General features: G+C 34.1%; 1 protein-coding gene across 1 annotated transcript in view; it reads right to left on the bottom strand.

Moving 5' to 3' along the window:
* LOC148948481 (uncharacterized) overlaps positions 1–16,028 on the bottom strand; it is a 168,301-nt gene extending 152,273 nt beyond the window's left edge. The window contains exon 1 of the mRNA XM_089094940.1: positions 16,003–16,028. The gene's annotated coding sequence lies outside the window, so the exon portion shown is untranslated. The remainder of the gene's footprint in view (positions 1–16,002) is intronic.
* Positions 16,029–19,328: the final 3,300 nt, after the last annotated feature.

Genomic DNA, 19,328 nt, shown 5'->3' with positions numbered 1-19,328 from the left:
TCAGAGTGAATAATTTTTTTTATCAACATCCTTTGTCAGATACATCGGATAAAATTGACGAAATCTAAGTACCAGAGTGAATAAATGCTTTATCAACATCCTTTGTTGGATAAAATTGACAAAATCTAAGTATCAGAGCGATTAAATTCTATATCAACATCCTTTTCTCGGATACATAGGAAAAAATTGACGAAATCTAAGTGTCAGAGTGAATAAAATTTTCTCTTATCAACATCTTTTGCCAGATACATCGGATAAAATTAACAAAATCTAAGTGTCAGAGTGAATAGTTTTTTTTATCAACATCCTTTGTCAGATACATCGAATACAATTGACAAAATCTAGATATCGGAGTGAATAAATGCTTTAACCACATCCTTTATCGGATATGTCAGATAAAATTGACAAAATCTGAGTACCAGAGTGAATAAAAGCTTTATCAACATCCTTTGTCGGATAAAATTGACAAAATATAAGTATTAGAGTGATTAAATTCTATATCAACATCCTTTTCTCGGATACATAGGATAAAATTGATAAACTCTAAGTGTTAGAGTGAGTAAATATTGTTTATCAACGTCCTTTGCCATATACATTGGATAAAATTGACAAAATCTAAGTGTCAGATTGATTAAATTCTATATCAACATCCATTTCTCGAATACATAGGATAAAAATGACAAAATCTAAGTGTTAGAGTGAATAAATTTTTTTTATCAGCATCCTTTTTCAGATACATTGGATAAAATTGACAACATATAACTATCAGAATTAATAAAAGCATTATCAACAATCTTTGTTGGATACAATTCACAAAATCTAAGTGTTAAAGAGATTAAATTCTACAACAACATCCTTTTCTTTGATGTTTAGGAAAAAATCGAAGAGGTCTAAATGTTAGATAGAAAAAATTTTTTTTATCAACATCTTTTGCCAGACACATAGGATAAAATTAACAAAATCTAAGTGTCAGAGTGAATAGTTTTTTTTTTATCAACATCCTTTGTCAGATACATCGAATACAATTGACAAAATCTAGATATCGGAGTGAATAAATGCTTTAACCACATCCTTTATCGGATATGTCAGATAAAATTGACAAAATCTGAGTACCAGAGTGAATAAAAGCTTTATCAACATCCTTTGTCGGATAAAATTGACAAAATATAAGTATTAGAGTGATTAAATTCTATATCAACATCCTTTTCTCGGATACATAGGATAAAATTGATAAACTCTAAGTGTTAGAGTGAGTAAATATTGTTTATCAACGTCCTTTGCCATATACATTGGATAAAATTGACAAAATCTAAGTATCAGATTGATTAAATTCTACATTAACATCCATTTCTCGAATACATGGGATAAAATTGACAAAAGCTAAGTATCAGAGTGAATAAATTTTTTTATCAGCATCTTTTATCTGATACAGTGAATATAATTGACAAAATCTAAATATCAGAGTGAATAAATGGTTTAACACCATCCTTTGTCGGATATGTCGGATAAAATTGACAAAATATAAGTGTCAAAGTGAATAAATTTTTTTTATCAGCATCTTTTGTCAGATACATCAAATATAATTGACTAAACCTAAGTATTAGAGTGAAAAAATGCTTTATCAGCATCCTTTGTCGGATATCTCGGATAAAATCTAAGTAACAGAGTGATTAAATTCGATATCAACATCCCTTTCTCAGATACATGGGATAAAATTGACAAAATCTAAGTATCAGAGTGAATAAATGCTTTATCAACATTCTGTATCGGATATGTCGGATAAAATTGACAAAATCTAAGTATCAGAGTGATTAAAATCTAAGTATCAGAGTGAAAAAATTCCATACCAACACCCCTTTCTCGGATACATGGGATTAAATTGACCAAATCAGAGTGAACAAATGCTTTATCAACATCCTTTAAATGCATTATCAACATCATTTGTCGGTTATATGGGATAAAATTGACAAAGTCGAGGTATCAGAATGATTAAATTCTATATCAACATCCATTTCTCGAATACATAGGATAAAATTGACAAAAGCTAAGTGTCAGAGTGAATAAATTTTTCTTTATCAACATCTTATGTTAAATATATCAAATACAATTTACAAGATCTAAATATCAGAGTGAGTAAAAGGCTTCTTCAACATCATTTGTTGGATGTCTTGAATAAAATTGACAAAATCTAAGTGTAAGAGTGAATAAATTTTCTTATCAACATCTTTTGCCAGATACATCAAATACAATTGTTAAAATCTAAGTATCAGAGAGAATAAATGATTTGTCGGCATCCTTTGTCGGATATATCAGTTAAAATCTAAGCATCAGAGTGATTAAATTCTACATCAACATCCCTTTCTCGGGTACATTGGATAAAATTGACAAAATCTAAGTATCAGAGTGAATAATTTTTTTCTATCAACATCTTTTATCACTTAAAACGAATATAATTGACAAAATCTAAATATCAGAATAAATAAATGCTTTATCAGCATCCTTTGTCAGATCTTTCGGATAAAATTGACAAAATCTAAGTGTTAGAGTAAATAATTTTTTTATCAACATCCTCAGTCAGATACGTCGGATAACACTGACAAAATCTTAGTACCAGATGGAATAAATGCTTTATCAGCATCATTTGTCGAATATCTCGGAAAAAATTGACAAAATCTAAGTATCAGAGTGAATCAATTCATTATCAACATCCTATGTCGGGTATGTCGGATAAAATTGACAAAAGCTAAGTATCAGATTGAATAAATGCTTTATCAACATCCCTTTCTCGGATACATGGGATAAAATTGACATAATCTAAATACCAGAGTGAAAAAATTCATTATCAACATCCTAAATAATTTCTTAGACCACACTGCTTTTCCATTTACAACAAATTTAAACAAGAAAAACAGGTTTTAATTTTTATAAAGCAGTGAATACAAATAAAACACTTAATTAAACAAAAATATTCCGAATATTTCGGCTTCCCGTCCGGGAGCCTTTCTCAACGGAAAAAAATTAAACAAAAAATGTTATTTTTAAAAACCTTAACTTACATCAACATAAAAATATACTAAACAAACAGAAGAAAAATATAAATAAATAGGAAAACAAAACTCACATATTAAATAAACACTTCCATTCACTGGCGTATAAACAAAATCGAATGTTTATATTGATTGAAACACGCCTTCTCAACAATATATAAATGAAAAACTATCAAAAAATGAAAATATATTTATACTTAAACCAAAACAATAAAGATCAGCTAACCCCCTGCCCATAACCACTAATTAGATCACACAAGTTCATCACCCAATGTTTGAATTATAAATTAAACAGATTCGTTTGCTTGCAAACGAATCCATTCAATTTATAATTTTATCCGACATATTCGACAAATGATGTTGATAAAGCATTTATTCAATCTGATACTTAGATTTTGTCAATTTTATCCGATGTATCTGACAGAGGATGTTGATAAAAAAATTATTTCACTCTAACACTTAGATTTTGTCAATTTTATCCAACATATCCGACAAAGGATGCTGATAAAGCATTTATTCACTCTGAAGCTTTAGATTTTGTCAATTATATTCGTTGTAAGTGATAAAAGATATTGATAGAAAAAAATTATTCACTATGATACTTAGATTTTGTCAATTTTATCCCATGTATCCGAGAAATGGGTGTTGATATAGAATTTAATCACTCTGATACTTAGATTTTATCCGAAATATCCGACAAAGGATGCTGATAAAGCATTTATTCACACTGATACTTAGATTTTGTCAATTATTATTGATGTATCTGACAAAAGATGTTGATATAAAAATTATTCACTCTGACAATTAGATTTTGTTAATTTTATACAACATATCCGACAAAGGATGCTGATAAAGCATTTATTCACTCTGATAAAGATACTTGAATACTTGATAAAGTATTTATTCACTCTGATATTTAGATTTTGTCAATTTTATTCGATGTATCTGACAAAGGATGTTGATGGAAGCGAACTCAATCGATAAAGAATGTTAACAAAGAATTTGTTCAGTTTTTTGTCATAATTTCCTGAATCAAATTTCTGTATTGTGTTTTCAAGAAGTGAATTCAAGAAAGAGTTTATTACTTACTTACTTACAATTTTTCCATAATGACATATCCAACAACGGATGATGATAAAGAATTTATTTATTCTCATACATAGACTTTGTCAATGCTATTGGACGTATCTAACAAATGATATCGATAAAGAATATTAATAAAGAATTTGTTCAATTCGATACTTGAATTATGTCAGTGTTATCAAATGTACATTTTAAAAGACATTGATAAAGAATTTATTCACTCCGATACTTAGATTTTCTCAATTTTATCAAGCATATCTGACAAAGCATGTTGATAATGAATTTATTCACTCTGATACTTAGATTTTGTGAATTTTATCTGATGTATCAGACAAAGAAGTTGATATAGAATTTATTCACTATGATACTTAGATATGGTCAGTGTTATCAAACGTATCTGTCAAAAAAACATTGACAAAGAATTTATTCACCCTGATTCTTAGATTTTCTCAATTTTATCCGAGGTAACCGACAAGGAATGACAATAAGGAGTTTATTCATTCTAATACACAGATTTTGTGAATGTTATCTCATGTATCAGACAAAGGGAAGTTGATAAAGAATTTATCCACTCTAATACACAGACTTTGCCAATATTATCCGACATATCCGACAAAGGATGTCCATATATAATTTATTCAATCTGAAACTTAGATTTAGTCAATTTTATCCGATGTATCTGACAAAGATGTTGATAGAAGATATTTATTCAATCTGATACTTAGATTTTGTAAATGTTATCCCATGTGTATGACAATAGATGTATGCAAATTCCTTTTCTTACATCTCCGATGTTTTAATACACATTCTAAACGTTTGATATGCTAGTATACTCTAAAAATAATGAGCAGATAACACTGTACTGCATAATATATTTTTAATGAGCTAACACCATGTAGAATACTACTACAAAATATATTATGATATATTATTAATATCAATGATCAACTTTGGACATTTTCAATCTGTTCCATAAAATAGTTCACCATTTTCTCTCTTGATATTGTAGCTATTGTTTTTTTGTATGTTTTACGTATGTTACATGTTATTCTATGAGATGTAAAAAAAGTTGAAAAAATATATTATATTAAAAAAAATGATAAAAAGTTAAAAATAAAACTTCAAAAATAAAATAAAAAAGGGTTGAGGTGGTGGGAAAGCCGCATCGTGTCTCTGAGCAAGCATAGAGTACAATTTATAAAGCCATAAGCATATTTCATGTCATTTTAAGAGAAGTGACAAAAAAAAAGTTGAATAATTTCGAAGTCCAAAAAAAATTTAGCCCAATTAAAAAAAACTGCTACTACAAACAATATTTTTCTAATAGTACAAGTCGCGACGCACATAACTATATCATTCCCATTTTGAAGTTGGAAAATATTAAATGTGAATTTTTTTATGTTTAAGTATATTTCATGTCATTCTAAGAGATGTAAAAAAAGCTGAAAAAATATATTAAGTTAAAAAAATTAAAAAAAGAGTTAAAAAACTAAAAAAAAATTAAAAAAAAATGGGGGAGGGGGGCCAAAACGTTGGGGAGGGGTCATTTGTAGTTTGGGGAATAGGGAACCTTTGGGTGTTGAGGTCCCTGGTGGTTAGGGTCATTGGTGCTCATGATCCTTGACGGTTCGTACTTATATACACCTCACTACTTGATTTGTAAGGATTTCTATGGATTGTTGTGAATTTCTTTATTAAAACTCCTTTCTTAACATCTACATCTCTCTTAGTATCAACTTTTTAATATACTTTAACGTTAGGCTCTATTTTAAATTGACAACACTGTTCAAACGCCACTTGTGAATTATACAGAACACATTGAAGAAGCAAAGCTAGGTCAAGTCACAAGACCATTTTATCATTGTTAACCATTTTCATAGATTGATGGTATTCCAAATTTTTTAATAAATAAGCTATGAGTTAACAACCCCGAGGGGTTACCTTAACTGCTAATCAGTTTAACCCTTTTTGTACCACCTTCATACTATCCAATTCGCAAATGTTATCTAGCTCTTTTTTTCCCTATTATTCAATCAATATCGTTCATACAGTCCAATTCGAAAATGATATACCTTTTTTTCCAATTAGAGTTAGCTTTTAAGCAAAATGATACAACTTTTCATCATTCACAGTTCTGTAATTACCCGTGACGCATTCTTAACCAACGGAAGTTTAATTTGGCTTTTGAAGCTTCAAGTAATTACCCTTTTCAAGAACATTAGTTGTTAACTACACCCAGATTCTTGTATATCCTCTAAACCAGCCTGGTTGCATTATACAATCTCGTCCATAGTTTCAAAACATGTTTGATCACTTTATAGGTCTATAATATAAAGGGATCGGTCGCTTTTTGCAACCCGTCTGGTAAGTCATGTATCGCTCATAGTAATAGGTTCCTGTCCTTGGTAAGGTGTGAAATCGTTATCCGAAGATTCATTATAAATCCATGTTTGGGCCAGAAAAATGCGTGCTAGCTCAGAAACCCGTCTGGTAACTCATGTATCGTTCGTAGTAATAGGTGACTGTCCTTGGTAAGTCAATGTACCGTTCAAACTGTACTGTATATTCGTGCCTCGGGCGTAGGTTTCCATGTAATTTTCATATTGCGTACACTATCACTACTTGCGCTACTGAAAAACCAATAGCTAGCATATGCGCTGATGTAAGACATTTTTTGCATATTATGTCTACTTTTCCGACGCAATCTTTTTGAATCTTTTTAAGGCTTTAACCATTTTGTTAAGGCAGTTGCCTTCAGCGTGGTTTATTCCCTTAAAAAAAATGAAAAAAGAAATTAACAGCAGCATAAACAAGTAAGTAAACAGCACTTTTGTAAAGAGTAGCCTAAACTCTAAGAAACTAAAGTTTGAACACAATGCATACATCAAAATAATTTGATTATTGAATGAATGAATGAATTTTATTAATAACCTGTCGTACAATCAGCAGAAAAAGACAGAGCACAAACTAGAAAAGAAAGAAAAAGCTAAAACTGGCAAGAAAAACAAATACAAACAGAAAGAACTACATAATAACAAAACTATTTGAGAAGGTGGGCCCACTCGTGATCCAGAAGCTCTAGTTTTTACACGTACTTCTGAATTACCTCCTCCATGGCACTCAGAGGCTCAACAATTCCATATTTCGCAACAATATGGCGGTTACTAACAAAATGTGGCACTTGAAGAAGATATCGGGCATACTTGAAAAATACCGACCTTATGTCTTTCTAGTTTCGTGCACTCAGGAGCTTCCAAAAAGGAGACAGGTACAAGACATGAGGCAAAGCTACTGCATTATAAAGACGAGCCAAATATTTACGGCTTGAGTTGCGACGGCTAGTGACAACACCTCCATAGGCAATGCGCACTTTTTAGAAAGGTTTTCAATAAGCAAAGACTGGGTCTCTCGAAGGTTACGACCAATTGGGAGGCCAAGGTACGTAATGTGACTAGACGGTGTTACGTTAATTCCACCAAGCCTGACTGCAGCATTATCTTCAGGGCAATTAAAAAACAAAACAGCAGACTTTTCTACATTAAACTGCAAACCAATATCAGCATAACTTTTTCAAGACGCGAGAAATTATTTTCTAATGAGGAAATCAACCGAGACAGATTTAAAAGATCATCTGCAAAGCCCAGAAGTGACAAGTCAATATGCTTGCAAATATAACTCGGAGAGATAACCTGTTGTGCATCATTATTACTATTATTATACAAAGTAGGAGACGTTATAGCCCCTTGCTTAATTCCCTTATGTACAGATATCTCCCCATTAAGCTCACCATCTTGCAAACGAACGCGAAGCTTGAGGTTCCTATACATATCACGTAGTGACCTTACAATAGAAGAACGCACGCTTCGCTTACACAGCTCAACCAAAATCTGGGCATGAATCCCAGAGTCAAGCTCTCCGACAGCATACTCCCAAGATCAAAGTTTCTCGCGAGAGATGAGCATCAAGTAATATGTTAGCAATAAGATAAAGTACATGGGTGCACCCGAGGCCTTTTCGAAAACCAAACTGGTGTGGAGGCATCTCACACTTATCATAAATCTCATCAAACAAAACAATCTCGAATAGTTTACAAAATACTGAAGATATCGTTACTGGCCGATACGAAGAAGTCTGTTCGGCTGGCTTCCCCTTCTTTAATATTGGTATAACCATAACCAGACTAAAGCAACTGGGTACTATCCATTGTGTCAAAATCATCTGAAACAGAAGGGCAATGTGATGGTAAAGAACATTACCTCCTAAAGAAATATGTAGAGCACAAATACTATCGCAGCCTTTTGAGTATACCTTTTTCAGTTTTTTAACGGGCTGGCAAATTGTGACTGGTGACACTGAGAAATCGTCGAAGGTGTCGGTAAGCATAGAAGCCAGCTCAATCTCGTAATTAGACTGCAGAAAAGGATCAGGCGCTTTGAACTCGGACTCAAAGTAAGCACTCCACTGATTAGCAGAAATATTATACGTAGGCTTAGCTTCCTCAGGCTTAGACCGAAGCGACCAAATAAGGCTCGGATTCTTACTGAGCTTTTGCAAAAATTTTCTTTGAGGGTTGGACGGTGGGTATCTAACGCTTTATTGAACTTTCGTTTAGTATGGATTCAAATCTCTTTCACTATTCAATTTCGTGGTTTCCCGCTATCATACCAAACTTTCAGCCATAGCTTCGCCGACGCACAAGCCGCCGCTAGCTCCGGATTTCTAGACCACCCTTTCACCTGTGATCTATTACGGATACACTTCACAGGAACTGCTACACTCTCCGCGATACTCAGAGCATGCGAAATTTGTGCACAGTACATGTTTATCTGCAGACGTATTTCACTTTCACTGCAATACGAGTTTGTATTTCTCTGCAGCAGATGGAAGGGAACTTTTATTTTACTCAGGATATCCCCAGAAGTAGCCGCAAAAAGATCATTCGACACTTGTTTCCAGTCACTGTATACTCTCCATTGGGATTTGCACGGACCCGACAACTTTGGACAGTCCAGTGTTATTGACAATGACAAAGGCAAATGGTCAGAGTATGAACCATCAACTGCAACTTTTACTTCGTCATTCACCGGGAAGTTCGTTAACACATGGTCAAGATTTGAGACGTTGTTGGCAACACTGATAAATGTGTAAGCTTTGTTCTTATCAATGACATTTAACTGATCAGGAAGGGAACCTATAAAGATTTGAGTCCCTTCAGATTCGGTATTAAGTAGGTCACAGTTGAAGTCCCCTATAAATAGAACTCTTGTATTCCCAGGAATTTGAGCCTTCACGAAACGGCTTAACTGAGTACATGCAGCCGTGAACTTGCTGTCCGAGAGGCTAGATCTATAATTAGTAGGAAGATAGACGTTTATTATCACAGTATCGCGAACTTTAACAGCGAGGAAGTGTTTACTTGATGCTATAAGTTCAACCTAAAGAGACTTTCTCACCAAAGTGCCTAAACCACCAGATGGCCGACCTCTGGATTTCACACGTTCAGCTGGCCGAATAAAACACTGGAGTGAACTTGAGAACTTGAGCAGGTTAGTATTGTCTTCGGAAAGCAGGTGCTCTTGTAAACAAACTACTTCATTTGTTAGCCTCATAGTATCAAGCAGAACTGTTTTCTCAAGTGCTTTCCCATTTATATTCCAAGACATAATAATACATATTTTGGGAGCGTGATCCATCTTTGGGAGCAAGTTTTTTTTTTATAAGGACAGGTATAGCAATAACATGTTTGCCAAGTCGAATTGCAATTCAGGCACCTAGTGGGATTTTGACAAGGGTTCTCAGGGGAGCTTGTGTGGCCAGTTTCTCCACAGCGACTACAAGTTTCAGCTTCCTTACAGTCCGCCTCTATGTGCCCCACATGATGACACCGATAACACCTTCGAGGCAAAAAGCGGAATTCTTCTAGACAGAATAGTTCGAAACCAATTTTAATCAGGTTCGTTAAGGCAGCGGACAAACCACTTTTCGAGGGGTAATACATTTTAAACGCTTGCGATTTACCACACTGGATTGCTTTTTCATAGTCTTTTGACAGATTTTTCAGAAGGTCCTCCGTCACGTTGCAGGGGAGACGTTTCACTATGACGATGAACTGGGAATTAAGAAGTCGATTGTCAATTTTATGGCTAATTTTGAGGGCAGCCGAGACTTTTTCGGTGGCCTGCTTTGAAGAGACTGACAGTTTTCATTCGTTATTTCTCCGCCTGAGCACTGCATCCGCTAATGTTGTATCACCCGGTGCCAAGCTTGTTATAAAGTCCTTACGCTTTCCTGGATCGTCTAACTCAGGAGGCATATTCTTAACGACAACCGAGAATAGCTGTTTTTCCACATTTGGCGTTTTAGATACTGACGAGGAGGCTGTAGGCTGATTCTTGGAATCAGCAATAATTTTCAAACCATTGTTCAGAGTATCTAACTTGCGGGAAAACTGTTAAAACAAAAAATTGCAAAAAAAGGAAAAAAACGAGGACATTTACCAACCAATGAAAAATTTGAATAATTATGCCAATATTTCTGTCAAGACCTCAGCTTGACCGTCCTCAGGGCAGAATAAAACTGATAAAAATATATAAAAACCAAACCCTAAAATAAAAAGACTAAACTAAAATTGGACGACCCTTTCCTAGTAACGGTGAAAGGGTAACTGAATAAAAAACAAGTTTAAATGGTATTTCAGAATTTCATTTTGCGTAAAGCACTTTTAAAGGCTGATCGCTTTCCAGTTTGATTGTTATCGGAGACTCTGTTCGATTGCACAATCTAACTTTGTGGATGTATGTAAAAACGATCAGAATTAATAATTTTGTCATAAATGGGACTTAGAAAAATTTCCCCAGTATCCCTATTGAGAGCTACCTTTTGGTGAATGTGCTTTTTATTTCAACTGCCTCCCTGAAAACTTGCGTGAGACCTTTAACGGGGGCAACGATGGAGGCAACGATGGAGGCCTCGTCAAACAAAATGAAATGGTATGGACTCTCGTACACATGTTGCGCCACGGCGGAATCAAAAACCTCAGGCCTTTTTGACGTAACCTCATTGCCTTGTCGATTGAGGACTTGTGCTCAGATAACCTCTCCCCCAATTGCTGTTGGGTTCTACCAACATAAAAACAGCCACAAGAACAAGGAATTCTATAAACACCACTACCCAGAATGGGGCTGGTTTTTGTCTTTGCCGTTGTTAAAAAAGTTCTGTGTAATATTTGAATTTTTAAAGGCGACGCTAAGTTTATGTTTTTTAAGGATTCTTTTCAGTTTGTCACTCAATTTTGGAATGTAGGGTAGAACAGTGAAAAGTTTCTTATCATCCACCAATGGGACGGTATCTGTTTGAGCTTGTGGACCTGATGCACTCCCCTCTGCCTTTTTTTTGTCTTCTGTCTATAATGGTCTCAAGTAATTTTATAGGGTATCCATTGCAAAATAAAATGTACTTAATATAGTTCAATTCTGAGTCTATGTGAGGTTCTGAGCATATTCTTATTACTCGGTCAACCAAAGAAATAACAACTCCTCTTTTTATGCAGGGAGAGTGGTTGGAGGAAAAATGCAGATACCTATCGTTATGTGTAGGCTTTCTATAAATAGAAAATTCAAGGCCAGGAGACTTACTGAAAATTAAAACATCTAGGAAAGGAAGTTTGTGGTTATGTTCTAGTTCTAAAGTGAACTGAAGGTTAGAGTCCAAAGTGTTTAGATGAGTTAAGAAGGAGTTAAGTGACTCTCCTCCGTGCTCCCTCATAGAAATAACATCATCCAAAAACCGACCCCATAACCGGTGTTTCATCGGAAAATTTTCCGATGTTGCAGCTCACTGTCCATTTTTCTCGTCATTTCGTTCCCTTTGGTAGTAATACAGACTGCAATTTCGTCACCACAAGTGGGAACAGACTCCGGTTCGAGAATAACGAAAGTCGGAAGCTCTTTACCGTCCTTAGCACAGCGCCATATGGCTTTTGCGATATCCGTCAAGTTATCACAGTCTTTTTTGCATTCGCGTAATCGTTCTTCATATCCGAGTTCAACTTCATAGTAAGTCCACATCAGTTTTTTGGCTTCCATAATACTGGCATGCTCAAAACACTCTATTCCTTTGTTAACAAACATATCAGTCTTAATACCCTTTGTCATGCATCTAGATACAAAGTTTAAAACTGTATTCAATACCAGCACAGTTTTCATTTCATTAATCTGGATTAAGTCCAAAACACATTCACCAATTTCTTTGATAATTAATAATATGGAATTCTAGGCTGATATTTAAGGGTTGAACTATACATTCAATATTTTTCTGGTGTTTACCTTGCGAGAAAAGTAAGTGAAGCGTTGAAGGCTGTCTACCTTGTCCCCGCAATTTAAGGGGCGAGCCCAGCGGGTACCACAGCTCTTGCTAACAACTCTCCACCCCCCCCCCTCTGATTACTTTTCTTTCTCCATCTCAATTGTAGCGTAAATACCTCTAAATATCAGATGTCCTATTTATTTAAAATCACATTGCTTGATGGCTAACCTCCAATATTATCAGTGAAAAAATTTCAAATTCATACCACTTTTACAAAATATAAATAAATGTCCAGAAGCTAGGTTATAGGTCATAGGTTATAGATTATAGGTCAGGAACTATAATCCTTTGACAAATATTGCGAACTCCAATAGCTTCACTGAGATTATAATTCACTGAAAAAGCTTACTGGTTTGATAATGTTAATAAAATATCCAGTTTATGACAGATACATTCACTATGAACTCTGAATCAATATTGTGTGATTCCTAATATTCCTCACGAGCAACATTGCTCCGAAGATTCCCATAATCCTCAAAAAATTAGAGAATATTGTATTTAAAATTCCTTTTGTCATTTTTTACCCTCCTCCCAAATCTCTTTCAGGGGGCGAACTTTTTTCTGTGACGACAACACTAAGCTAATGATTGTAGAAGACAGAAACAAAGGTAATTGAAATAGAATTCTTTCAATTGTAGTGCCTTTCTAAGAAGGAAAATAGATCATTCCCCGATATGCTAACATTTATTGCTATTTTCTGTCTCAGAGCACACTTTAGCCAAAACAGGGTAAAAACCTCACAACATTTTCTGCTTAAGGCATCAAAGCAATAAATAAAATTAACCAAGTTCCAAGGTCACACTCCTCGCCGGTTGTTCTTTCGTTCCTAAAAACACTTATAAATTATAATATACTTATTTTAACCACATAAAAAGTGACAGAAACTTAATTTGAAAGAACTATTCTTTTTTACATGAAGGTAGAGATGAAGTTAAAACTTAAAACGAACATTGAATGTTCTAAATACGTCTTCTTCCATAAACTTTCTATTGTTTACGCTAAAGTTTAGTTTGCGCCTTGCCAAAACTACTACTACCGATACCACTACTACTACTACCATCTTCATCTAACTACAGCACCAAGGTGCCGGAGGGCAATACAGCTGTGTGCGCTTCTTCTCTACTCCAATCTTTTCAAAGCTTCAGTCTTCACTCCTCCCATGAAGTCCCAATTCCATTCAAATCCTTTCTCAAGGCTTTTCGCCATCATATTTGAGGACGACCTGTTTTTCGTTTCGTCCTCAATGAAAGGCAAAAAAGCCCAATCCTTTGCTATCTTTCATCCATTATTAGTAAGATGTGACCAAACCATCTTAATCTTTCTTTCATTAAAGTTTAGAAAGTGGAATCAAACGACGTTTTTGTAGAGCTTATTGTTCGATAGGCAGTTAGTCGAACATTTACAAAAAGTCTTTCTTAGACAATTACTTTGGACAACATTTAACAAGCTTATAAAAATTTTGCAAAAATAACATGTTAATATTTGCTAATACTTTATTTATCTGTTGTCTTTCAAAAACATTTTGCAAAAATTTTTCTGTTTCCAATCTTGCTGAAAGCATCATTTTTTAGAGCGAATACCTTTAGATAAGTAGTCAATCTTCGTATGAATACAGTGAAACAGAACAAGTCTGATATGTAAATTATTGTATTTAAAGTAAAATTTAAACTTTTAGTATAACTATTAGATGGTTGAGAGATACAAAGCACTTCTCTTATTTAGCGTAATTTGTTTTCCTCAAGCTTAAGCAACCCTCTTTGCTTTCATCCAAAAAATGCTTAAAAAACAAAAGAGAATGCTAGAAACATTTGAAATTTTAACATCAAAACTGAAAGGGATAAATCTTGCTATCAACCAATAATACACTTTTTTTAACTTTACAAGAAAATTCAGTTTTTTATTTAGCGAGATTGCCTTCTTCAAATTCGCTGACGATAAATAAAAGTTCAGATATTAATAAAATCCTTTTAATAGACAGTGTTAAATTTCACAAAGTGATAAAATTTTGCTGACCACAGCATTTTCAGTTCTGATATATTGGAAAACTCAAACGGACCCAAGAAAGTGGGTATGATACGAGATTAAAAAAAAGTTAAATTGTAAAAAAAAATACCTTTGGGATTTCATAGGAGGTGGCCAAAGTGAAAATTTATAGCAAGTTGATATGGAGAACAGATTTTTGCTAGTGTGTGGATTCATTTAGCTTAACACAGTAATGAGTTAATATTAGTAGTTATTTACTTGTTAAAAGGGGACGGTCCTTTTAGGCAAGGACTCAAGATACTGCAAGTTCCTACGATTTTTCTCATGTGTTTGAATATTTTGTATAATTTACCTTTTTTGGGGGGCTTAGACTAAACTGGAACTACGTTGATTCTCGAAGCTAGATCCTATACAGTCCTTTCATATATAATAAGAAGGTTAAATTTCCTCCACCAACCACCACTCTAGAAAGGGCTCCGCTCTGTCTCTACCCATCACCTGAATTTGCTATGCTTGGTATAGTTATTTCTCGAATTAAAAGTCTGATTTATTACAAGCATCTCATAATCAAGTATAGACTATATCAAGCCTGGAAAATATCTCGTTAGTTGTCTGTTGAAATAAACACACTCAAGAATCACGCTGTGTAAGATCTGACAGAAACTGGTTTGCCTCTCTGAGATCGGTTATGATTTGCTTATTTTTAGTGAGAAAAACTTCAATACATGTATATTTTTATTAAATATCTAATATATAGAGATAGTTAGGGATTAGATATTTAATATAATGCATTCTACACGGCCTGCTTTCCACAATTCTTTGTCGTAGTTTCCATAATTTTGTTTCTACAGTATTATATTATCATCATATTTTGGTATATTTTATTAGGATTAACCCAACTTCACTTTTTGGGTGTGTTTCGTTTAACAGACAAGTACCAATATCTCATTGGCACTCTAGAGCCCAGGAAGAAGAAAAAGAAAGAAAAAAATATTGCTTAACGTATCAAAAAAGGAAAGAGCAATTTATAAAATTTTACATCAAAGGCTTATTTTCAAAAGCTTTTTTTAACAGGCCGACAGACCTTTATACCTTCCACTTTGCCACCATCACCTCCTGTGCTGTCTTTAAGTCCAGTTTTGGTATTAACCATTTTTCTTAAATACATGCATATGTCTCTTTATTTGTGGTGTAACCAAATTAACTATTTCGTAGTTCATTTGTGTTACTTGTTTGGTACTTTCCATTTAAATTAGTTTCTTACAACTTAGGTAAGTTCTTACAAAAATGTCTTATAATAAAGACTTACCCCGCTGCTATTTCTTTGTCTAGAAACAAATATTCCTCCTTAAAATTGTTCTATTAATCCCCTTCAAAGTTCAGCACAAATAAAAGTAATTTTGATAGCACCAGTTTTTCTCCTATGACAATTCCTCAGAATTGCCAAGGAAAATACGAGCGCTCAATAAAGTCCCTAAAAGGAACATTTTGCGATAGCTGTCTTTAAAATGAGAGATTATTTTACTGTTTATAGGAAGTAAAAAGGGCACTTTCTCCTCTCCTCTTCTGTCTCCTACAAATAGAAAGTCTCCGCCCAAACTGTATTATTGATCTAGTGCGAGTCTGGATTCACGATATCCCCATGGAGAGTCATACCAAGCTCTCCATGAAAGGTGGCTCCTGAAAGCCCTGCCAACAGAGAATTAAATGGTTCTTTCTCATCTATCAGGCGTTTCTTCGTGAATAAATAGTCTATAATAAAAGAAGAAGAGAAGGGTAAAAATCAAAAGAAATGCGAAAGATCAGCGGCCCATAGCAGAACAACAAGCTAGATTTACACTGTCTAGTCAACGCGAAGTATTGTAGAAGCTTTGGTTGGATTCGCTGATAAAAAAAAAAAAAATACTGTGAAACGGACGTCTTTGTATGCTCTTGCTAATTATTAAAATACAACATGTTCCAACTAAGGCTTACTTTGCCTCAAGGCATTTACGCTATGGTTTGTTTCTGATATATTTGTCTGTAATACAATGGAGATTGCCAAAAAACCAATAATTACTAATATATGTAAGTGCATTGCATCAGCTACTTATAACCTTGCGACAAAAAATGGCCAAAAATTAGTAAAAAGTGAAAAAGTAGAAGAATTAGCACGACCAACCACTCGCCCCTGAAGATGGCAGCATTAAACCATTTCTTTTACTACAAGGCACTCTTCATTACAGAGATGGAAACAAATTTTGTATAGCCTTAAGTGCATAGCTCTAACAGTTAATATTCACCTAGTATAAGCATAAAATCCCTTTTCAGTGAACGCGGATGTGATCTTCAAATCTTACAAGTCTAAATCCATGATAGACGAAAGCCGCCTCCCCCAAGTATGAGCCTTTCAGCCCTTTAGCACCTGGACCGTAAAGGAGAACGATTTATTATTTGGACCAAAGTTGTTTTGGCTCCAGGTACCAAACTTTAAGCAAATACTGGCAGTTTCTTGTGGGATAGGGCTCGGTATGGTCATATATGTAAGAAATTCCGTTTCCTCTACCCCTTTTATACATGGTATTTGCCCAGTAAGTATAAAGTAAATTCGACTGTTTTTATCCAAAGGCGAGAGAAGGGGCATATGCTTCTACAGCACATTGAGATAAATACCTCATTGACCTGCGTTAAATGTTTCATCAGTTTTATGCATGTCGGTGAAAAAACTTTCCATGACCTGCCGTTGAAACTTGGTTTTGGGGTAGTGTTTAGTGTTGACGAGCGGGGCTCATTTCATTCCAAAGAGATTAAAAATTCTTCCACTAATCTGGGGTGAACAAGAAGCCAAATGGATGATTTTCTACTAAAACTATTCGTGGAGGAGAAGGGACAGCATGAAATCCGCCACAAACCTGCTTTAGTCCTTTTCGGTTGTTATAAATCCTTGCAAGATTACAGTTCAAGCAAGGGGCTATATACCTTCTTTTTTGCTTAAAAGTAGGGGCTATAATGGATCAGAGGAAGATTCTGAAGGGGTAACAAGACCCACTTTATGCCTGTAATAATATAGGTCAAAAATCCTTCGGAGATCCTGATTCAAATAACTTTTGAGCATGCTAAGACACTTTTGTCATTTATCCACAAGTGAAAAGACAGAGGAATCAGAGGGACAAAGAGATCTTATGCCCCAACTTTGTATATTAAAAATCATTACAGGATTCTAATTTGAAGAAGTAATTATCTGCCTGTCTTTTTGTTCAAAAGTTGATAGTAAAAACAACAACAGGTAAAATAATGGAGACTTTATCTAAGACAGAGAATTTTTTTTAAACCTTATATGAAAATTTTAATCTATATCCAAAGGTCGTCCTCAGCAATGCACATTATACGAATATAATAAAACCTACAATATAATATGATTGCTAAAACTAAAGTTAAAAAAATAAAACAGTCCCAGAATCATCTCTTCAAGGAGCTCCTACACGGACTGAAGAGTAAGCAAAACAAAACAAGGCAATTTATTCAGGTAAATGCAAATCAAGAGCATGTTTTTAATTCGATTCTTGCTTTTTCAGCAGCGAATTCATATTTAAAGAAATATTATTATTTAGCTTAAGTTTAATTTCTATTATCTCAGCACAATAGAACACCTTGTTAAATACCTAACTCATTGCTAATGAGGGGGGGGGGGGTATTCTAAAAAAATATTGCATGACTAGGGATTTCAAAGATATGACTGCTTAGAGTAGAATCAAAAGAATTATGAACACTATGAGAATTTATAGTTGTGGTTATGTCTTCCTTATGCTATTGCAGAGGTTTTTATAAATTTTGGTGAGCTCTACCCACATAATAACTACCGCAGTCACATGGTATTAATAAACCCCTCTATGACAAGCAACTGGAGCCTTATCTTTGCCAGAGTTTAAAAATTTGTGATTTTTATATTACTAGCAAAACTGCAAGGCCTACATATTATTATGTGTGCAATATTTTTTTTTAAATTCGTAATAGTTTTTGGAACGTTTGGAAGTTATATTACATTTGAAGGTTTATTATAAACTTCACATGATAAAAGATCTTTTATTTTAAAACAGTGTCGTTTTGGGTCCGGGCTAATTGTATTATTCATAAAATGGATGGGATAGCCGTTAATAAAAAGTATATCTCTGCTAAAATCTAACTCAGTTTGTTCTAAGCATTTGCTTTGAGTCTTACATCACAACAGAATTTAATTTTATCAGAGATATGCTTTTTGGAAACAGCTATCCCATCCTTTCTATTTAATAATTCAATTGCCGTAGGCTAAACAGACACTATCTTAAAAGCAAGGACATTGCATCATGTGCAGTTCCTAATAAACCTTCAAATGTAATCTACCTTCCGCAAATTCCAGAAATTCCTTCGAATTATAAAAAAAAGTTTGCATGTAAAATAATTTGTGTGTAGTTTTTACTTAGAATTTAAAAATCATGAATTTTCCTAAACTCTGGTAAAAATGGGACCACAATTGTCAAAGAAGAGTTTATCAAATACCGTGTGAATGCGGCAAATATTATCGGTGTAGAACTCACCAGAATTAAAACTTCTTATTTGGATCTCAGGTCTTAAGCGTGAATTAATTATTTACTGTTTTTCAAACTCTGATGTCCAATTTATCAGTCCAACCTGATGTTTAGACTTTCTGTAAGAATCACAGAGCCCTTAGTTCTAGCCATAAGTTGGAATTGGGGGTATAAAAACATGAAAAAAAAACAATGCGTAGCTCTGGATGATTCAGATGGCCACAGCCAAATTATACTAAGAAGAAACTCTAATTTTTTAACAGTTGCTGTTTTAAGTGGCTAGATTGAGTTTAAATGCATAGCAAAT

Source organism: Artemia sp. Qi Xiang Cuo, chromosome 9 (genome assembly GCF_049724085.1).
Source record: "Artemia sp. Qi Xiang Cuo chromosome 9, ASM4972408v1, whole genome shotgun sequence".
Lineage (NCBI taxonomy): Eukaryota > Metazoa > Arthropoda > Branchiopoda > Anostraca > Artemiidae > Artemia > Artemia sp. Qi Xiang Cuo.
The sequence above is the reverse complement of the archived record's forward strand: the minus strand, read 5'-3'. Positions and strand labels throughout refer to the sequence as shown.